Source organism: Sinocyclocheilus anshuiensis, unplaced genomic scaffold, assembly GCF_001515605.1.
Source record: "Sinocyclocheilus anshuiensis isolate Anshui unplaced genomic scaffold, SAMN03320099.WGS_v1.1 scaffold956, whole genome shotgun sequence".
Lineage (NCBI taxonomy): Eukaryota > Metazoa > Chordata > Actinopteri > Cypriniformes > Cyprinidae > Sinocyclocheilus > Sinocyclocheilus anshuiensis.
In genome coordinates this window covers 451,795-460,008 of record NW_015551056.1, presented here as the reverse complement: position 1 = coordinate 460,008, position 8,214 = coordinate 451,795, and the positions used below count along the sequence as shown (strand labels likewise).

The 8,214-nt window shown below is 36.8% G+C and overlaps 1 protein-coding gene and 1 long non-coding RNA gene across 2 annotated transcripts in view; one reads left to right on the top strand and one right to left on the bottom strand.

Annotated features, from left to right (window-relative positions):
* The window catches only part of LOC107661980 (uncharacterized), a 21,872-nt gene extending 14,208 nt beyond the window's left edge, over window positions 1-7,664 (top strand). The window contains exons 3-4 of the long non-coding RNA XR_001631159.1: window positions 6,978-6,989; window positions 7,556-7,664. This is a non-coding gene — a long non-coding RNA (uncharacterized LOC107661980). The remainder of the gene's footprint in view (window positions 1-6,977; window positions 6,990-7,555) is intronic.
* The window catches only part of LOC107661981 (collagen alpha-1(XXV) chain-like), a gene marked incomplete at its 3' end in the record, with an annotated part of 543,306 nt that overhangs the window by 114,628 nt on the left and 420,464 nt on the right, over window positions 1-8,214 (bottom strand). The window lies entirely within an intron of this gene.

The following is an 8,214-nucleotide window of genomic DNA, read 5'->3' as shown; positions in this document are numbered from 1 at the left end:
ATATATCATCCGTAATGAAGAGAAGGCAGCCAGTATGTCCACTGTCCACAGCATTCACAGACTGTGTGGTACTCTTACCACGGAAATTACATGGCAAACAACATTTCCTGGCCCTGTCTCCAAAACGAGCGTGATAAAAACAAAATCCAGAGTCGGTTCGCCGTGTTGGTGCTTGTGCAGCCCGATTAGCCGCTCCAACCAGCGGATTAATGGAGGCGTTGAAAGATGTTGGTATAGCACAACTCTGTGCAGCTGTCCGCCATTTTAGCCAGCTTTAGCCAGTAAGTTTGTAATCGTCGTGCCAGCCAAAGCTGTGCGGACTTGTTCTGTCATTTGTCGAAGAAACAGCTCCTTGAATATAAAGTAGGGCTTATGTTCACCTAACAATGTCAACACGTGATCCATAAGCTCAGAGGGCTTTGCATCACCCAGTCCTGGTAATGAAAGAAGCTGCCTCGCACGCTCTGATTCAGTCAAAAGTTCCCAACAGGTAAGTTTTAAGGGTGCCATACTTGTCCCTCTCCGGGGGTTCACTTAAAAGGCTGAAGCTACGACGTAGTAATACTTTGTGTCATCCGCAGTGATGTCACGCAGAGCGAACTGCGCCTCTGCACCTGTGCAAACCATGCCGCGGCTTGCTGCTCCCAAAACTCGGGTAACTTGAGTGCAACCGTATAGGCCGTCATTTCGTCTTCCTCAATAACGACAAAAAATTCTGGAAACATCCAAGAGCATCGGGGTCACCACATGTGGGTGTTCGTGCAATTCAATGAGTGGAGACTACATGTGAGTTGGATGCTAAAGCCGTGAACTGGCTAACTTTATTTTCCGAACAACCCACTAGTCAAAAACTCTAATCTCTTAAAGGGGAAAACACACACTGCCGTCAACTAACATTCTTAAAGGGGAAAACCTTGCAAGCACCATATATGAATTCTGTCACATCTTTAAACATAAGTCGCCACAATATCTTCATTTGCATTGAACTTTCAGCGTCGTAACTTTGCAGATATTGTTTATGCTCAAACAGCAACATTACACATTAACTAACGTTAAAAAAGTGAAATCGCAATCAACCACCCCTTTAATTGACAGCAGGACCTACTAATCAGTACAGCTTTAGCATCATCTGTAAGTAGTTCCGCTAGAAAGAAAAAGAGGAGTGTTGCATCAGGAAGTTCAGTGCGGAGCTAAATGAGTGTTTTCCACAAAATTTATTTCCAGTTTGTGCGTGCAGCTAGAAGTAAGTTTAAATGTTCTTATCTTTATTGTTAATACATTTGTGTATTTTTGCTGTTGAAGTAGGTCATAGACTTCAGATATTAATGGCAACACTGTATGCTTGTGTACCACGATTGTGATCCAGCAATTGTTATTCTTTTTGTGCAAATTAATGTGATTAGAATTGTTTACAACAGCTGTTTACATGTTTATCAGAGCAGTTATGTGGATTATATGCTTATTTGCACACGTACTGATGGATGCCTCAAGATTCACATTCTAAAATTGCACCGTCATGTTGTTTGCATAAAGCTGCCACACACTAGACGATTTTAAGGCCGATTTTAAGGCAGATTTTAAGGCAGATTTTAAGTCCGATTTGATCATTCGGGGGGCATGGCTCGATTCGAGGCTTGTTGCAAAAAAAAAATATTTTTTTGTCCAAAAAAATCCTCTATTTTGTGGTGTCATTATGATTATTTAACTGCTCCCGATTGAGACGGAGCGTCCCCAAACTCAAATCGTAAATATCAAACATGCTTGATATTTATGACTCTTGATCGGGCTGCCTCTGATGTGATAGCCAATGAGAATGAGCAAGCGTCACTTACCGGATGTTGCATGCTTCTATAGCTGAAACTTGGCAGCCACAAAAATGCCACGAAATACATCACCCATATTCTTTTTTATACTTTGTTTTTAACTGTGAAACAGAACGCACTGCAGGAGAGCCAGCTGACAGTGTCGATTGTTCTTCATTTGTTTTTATTCTGTAGTCACGTTTGATCTCGCGAGTCTCCGTGAGATCTCGTGTCACTGAAATCGTTCCTACAATCATCAAGTATGTGGTCTCACGGTCTGGTCGAATCGTTTAGTGTGTACATTCAGAGGATTATAAGGCTAAAAATCGGTTCAACTGTCTTCATGTCTGTGGTCTCCCATGGTTTTAAAATCGTTTAAAATTTGAAAATCGTCTAGTGTGTGGCCAGATTAAGGCCGCTGGAATGGTACTAATGATGCTACGGCCGTGAGTTTGAGTCCTGCTCAGAGCAAGGCTGTACATAATGCTGATTATTGTGACTATTGTAGAAATATTTCAATGCCCTTGTAACTGCTTAATATGGTTGTAAATGTTTGTTATTATAATTATTCTTGTGTACAGTTATTTACTATTCTTATATACTGTTCAGAACCACACATATTCTTGTATCTACAGTAAAATCGAATTAGTTGGGCTTACTTAAAAAAAGCATGCAAACCGATTGCCTTGAAAAAACGAAGTAAAGTGAAATAGGAATAGTATGTTGTACTGACAAATGCTTCGTTAGTACAGTTTACTTACAAAAGAGTTCTAGTAACTAAAAAAAGAACTGTAGGGGGTACTTGATCCTTTCATTTAGGTTTACTCATGACTTAGTATAGCTACTCACTGACTCCCAGAGTGCATTGCGGCAGAATAAATTATGCAGTTGCTTTGTTTTACAGTTGGTTTTATTTGCCAATTTTATTTGTGTCAGTAGTAGCACAACAAAAAGAGCAAATAAAATGGTCATTGTTACAATTAATGAAAATAAATGAAATTGAATTGTTACCATTGTCGTGATTCACATGCTAAATGTTTAAGTCTGTGTGATTTCAGCATATTACCACACACTATTTAAGGATTATATAAACCCAATTAAAAGCATCTCAAGGTGTTTATGAAAAATGAAAAAGTTCATTAATAAACACAGACAAAAATTACACTAATGCTTTAATTAGAAGACAGATCACCTTCTAAAACCAATCTATTTTTTGACTTTTCTTCCCTTGAAATCAAATATCTCTGACTTCATGATGCACTGCTGCATTAACAGGAAGATAATTATAGTAACATAAACGAAGTTCCAAGTGCCCAACCAAAGGGAACGCTAATCACTATAATGGTAAGTAAAAAAAAAAACCCACACATTTTAGGAGTATCAACATCAGTTTATGAAGTTAGCTTATGTGATGTTCTCTCACATATTTCAGTTGTATTGAAAATTCAACATTCAAGATGACTTTGGGAAATGAGTGAATGCAACTAGTGAAAGATAACTGCAGACATGGAGGAAATGGGTGAAAAGTCTATTAAGACTCTTTTTCTTTTCTTCTTTTTCTGTTGTTATGTTGCACATTAGCAACATATTAGTGCACTGCTGCCTCTCACTGGTTTATTAATGTCATTGGTTCCTTTGTGGCTACTTGAATATTTTAAGTAAGTTTCACTCAAAACAGTAAGTAAATTGTTTTATTTGTCTTGAAAGTAGCTGTAACTTAATAAAACATTGTAAGTATAACAACTAAGTAAAGAAAACTAACTTAAATCTAAGTAAGGTAAACTATTGAATTTTACAGTGTACAACAGGGTTGCCAACTCTCATGCATTTGGCATGAGACACGATTTTAGGCTCTGTCTCTTGCTCTCACTCTGCTCATGTAAATCTCATGCCAAATTGTCAACCCTGCTTGTGACAAAGTCTCAGGTTTTAAATTTTGTAAGTTTTAATACTAAATTCAAACAATAAATACCGTTTGGCACACTTAATGAGGTGTACATCGTAAAATGTAGTGCTTCAGTTAAAGCCAGAGACACTGAAAAACAGAGATGCGACAAGCTTTGATCTCATCAGTGATTACTGCTTGGTCACATGGTTCATGGAGCTTTCCAAACAAACCAGTGCTGACAATACAGTTGAATGGGTTTAAGTGGGATAGACAACAGCTTCATTATACAGGTATTTGCAGCAATTTTTGGTAAACATTACAACATATTATGCATTGATTATTATGTCAATGACATTTACTGTATCATTTTATTCTGGAGAGTGATGGAGAGGCAACATTAATATGGTTTTCTTAGGCTATTGCTTACTTATAATGTGACCATACAGCTGAACTATTTTTCAGTTAAATAAGTGTTGTATATTTTAGTTCAGTAATATTTATGTAATATTTTGAGGAGATCTTTTGGTACTAAATACTATTTGTGCAACAATTATGGTCCATTAATGACTTAAAATATTTTTTTCTAATGTGTCTATTACTTATATTACAATTAGTGTAGTATGTAAGGTTAAAATAGAGAAAATAGTCTTAAATTCCAATGCAAAGAGGCAAATTAGAGTCATTTTTGAAAAAATGTCAGGCGCTCTTCTTAAAACGACCAGCTGGTGGCACTTGAGAACACTTTGGTGGCTAAGATTTGCTATGATTTGGAATATCCACATTAGTGTAGTATGTAAGGTTAAAATAGAGAAAATAGTCTTAAATTCCAATGCAAAGAGGCAAATTAGAGTCATTTTGTGGTCAGATTTTTTTATTTATTTGTAATGCCATGGTTTACCCACTAGGTAGCTGTATGGCTCTTTACTAAATATATCTAGAATATTGCAGGTAATACCTGTTTACTTATTTTTAAGTTCTTCATTTGAATAAATATTTAGACATGATTAAACACTAGATTTTTAAATGAGAAATTAAAAAAGTTAATAATTTACATCCGCTGGGGGCCCTTGAGAACGCTTTGGTGGCACAGAGTTTTCCAGCTGATACGCTGTAGTTGCTATGATTTGGAATATCCACGGCGGCAACGTATTACTAGTATCTAATTTTTAAGAATTTTACTAAATATAAAAAAACAGCAACCAGTAATATTGACTTCTCCATTGTTGTAGGCAGTCGGGCAAGTAGGATGGTTGGTCGGTATTTGTCCCGCCCCTCCTCTATGTACAGCTGGGTAACAATGCCTGAGTTCTGATTAGTTAATTTGGTTCCACCTGTGTTGTTAATTATCTCATCAGTTCCTTTGTTTGGTCCCTGCTTATAAGTCCTCAGTTTTCCCTCTGTGTTTGTTGGTTCTTGTTTATGGTAAAGCATGTGTTATTCCCTGCATGTGAGTTCTTTTATTATTAAGGCTACATTTACACGACAACGATTTGCAGCAATTTTTGGTAAACATTACAACATATTATGCATTGATTATTATGTCAATGACATTTACTGTATCATTTTATTCTGGAGAGTGATGGAGAGGCAACATTAATATGGTTTTCTTAGGCTATTGCTTACTTATAATGTGACCATACAGCTGAACTATTTTTCAGTTAAATAAGTGTTGTATATTTTAGTTCAGTAATATTTATGTAATATTTTGAGGAGATCTTTTGGTACTAAATACTATTTGTGCAACAATTATGGTCCATTAATGACTTAAAATATTTTTTTCTAATGTGTCTATTACTTATATTACAATTAGTGTAGTATGTAAGGTTAAAATAGAGAAAATAGTCTTAAATTCCAATGCAAAGAGGCAAATTAGAGTCATTTTGTGGTCAGATTTTTTTATTTATTTGTAATGCCATGGTTTACCCACTAGGTAGCTGTATGGCTCTTTACTAAATATATCTAGAATATTGCAGGTAATACCTGTTTACTTATTTTTAAGTTCTTCATTTGAATAAATATTTAGACATGATTAAACACTAGATTTTTAAATGAGAAATTAAAAAAGTTAATAACTTACATCCTTTTTTAAATGATACTCGCATAATTACACACAATGTGCCTCATTCATGAAACTTGCGTAAATAGTAAATTCTGTAAATTCTGAGTAATTTGCACGTAAAACAGACCTTCCCGAAAACTCTCCTCCGGATTCACAAACGTTTCATAAACTTACGATTTGATAGTTAAACATGTGTGTTAATGAATTCCAATCCGTTTCGTAAATAGGGCGCTCGTGCACGCTCATTCACAATTAGCATAATTCCCACCTATGAATTACAGCTATGCAAATTGTGTGTCCAGGAACGCAGTGGAATATTCTGGTATACTTTCAACAGCAACAACAGTACCATGTACTCCTCCATTGTTGTGTATGTTTGTTCGTGCTTGCCTTTATAATCGACACATACTGCACATGTCTACATACCTAACACGTACTATGCACGTGCATGGCGTCACCGTTTTCAAAGATTCCCGTTTTGGGTGTTTACACGGAAACAGTGGCATTTTCAAAAACTTGCACTTTGAAACCCGTTTTCAAAAATATGCGTTTTCAGTCCCCAAAACGCCGTTGTCATGTAAACGAACAGGCAAAATGCAAAAAAAGTTTCCCGTTTTTGACTGAAAACGCTTTCGTGTAAATGGCCCCTCAATCTCGCTCTTACGTTCATCTGCATCTTTGTGAGTTTATTCCTACACACACCCGTGACATTGTTAACATACTTTACTAGCCTTTTGTTTTGGAGCTTTTAAGCAGCCATCATGTTCTCATGATGCAAACAGGAAGTAAACTGCTTTGGTCATGTGACATTTTGCACTATCCATGTGACACTGCAAATATTTAATATATGAGACCCTTTATTTTTTTCCATATTTGCAGGAAATGCACTAAAACACCAGTCTGTAAAATTTGTAGGACTTTATATGGGTTAAGCATAGTTGTTAGCAGTAAATTCTTACATTATTTTAATTTTTTTTAATTTTCTATTGTAAAATCATCAATTTCCTGTCAGGAGATTTGCCAAAGAAAACCTCTTGAAGTGATTCTGACAGACTGCTGTAATAAGGTCGCATACACGAAAAAGTAGCTGCTTACATTGGGTCCTCAGGACATGAGTCAGCCACGAGGCACACCCAAATGAGGCCCTGAGGTGAGCACAGTCATTGTCACAGCAGTGTTTCATCGTTACTTTGGAAAACACTGGCAGCTACCTAATGTCAAGTCAAAGTACATCAGCTAAGTCGGGACTTCCAAAAAATACATGTGCACTACAGAAAAAAAAAATATCACTACACATGTTTTTTCCATACAGAGTATGGAGTTACAAATGTGTGTGTTACAGTACAGAAGCCCTAAGAGCATTATTATTATTATTATTATTTTTTTTTCATTCTTGTCTTTACATGATATTGGTGAACAGTTGCTCCACAGAAGAAGAGGTTCATGATGAGATAATGAAGTCTTGCCACACCCCAGACTCAGCCCATCCCCATTTTGGAAGTCTAGAATACTTAATATATAAGAATACTTATCTAAGTTTGTCCAGTCAGTCTGGGCAAGCTTCCAAGCCTTCCAATCGCATTTTAGCATTTTCTAGTAACAGGCACTGTTTTATAATAGGTCTCTCCAATACACCAGTCTTTGTCTTCACTTTTTCAATCCTCACTAACCCTTTGGCATCAGGTAAAACTTCAATCACTCTTCCTATGGGCCAGGAACCACGGGGTGCTGAACTATCCACAATCAGTACTATATTTCCTTTCTGAAGATCTGGCTTAACTTAACATATGAAAGGTAAAACTGAAGGTAAAACTAACCTGTCTCACGACGGTCTAAACCCAGCTCACGTTCCCTATTAGTGGGTGAACAATCCAATGCTTGGTGAATTCTGCTTCACAATGATAGGAAGAACCGACATCGAAGGATCAAAAAGCGACGTTGCTATGAACACTTGGCTGCCACAAGCCACTTAACTTCTTTTCTGGGAGCGTCCTAGGCTTTTTCGCGCTGATGGCCTGCACCCCAGCAGAGTCGGAGCGGAACACCTGTTGGACAACATCTCCAGGACGCTACGCACCATATGACTACTAAGTCAAATCTCAAATAACTGCCCTGATGACTTTTGTTCTACCCGCTTAAATGATAGAAGTACTTGCGCTGTACAATCTATAAAGACTGTGTCTGTTCCCCGAATAGTGAGGTCAAAATATAAATTTAATGCAGGCTCTAGAAAAAATCTGATCGTGATTAAACCAGAAAAATTTAAAATAAATAAACAAAAACAATTTTTAAAGTTTGGACTCCTAAACATCAGATCACTCTCACCCAAAGCAGTTATTGTAAATGAAATGATCACAGATAATAGTTTTGATGTACTCTGTTTGACTGAAACCTGGCTAAAACCAAATGATTATATTGGTCTAAATGAGTCTACTCCACCAAGCTACTGTTATAAGCATGAGCCC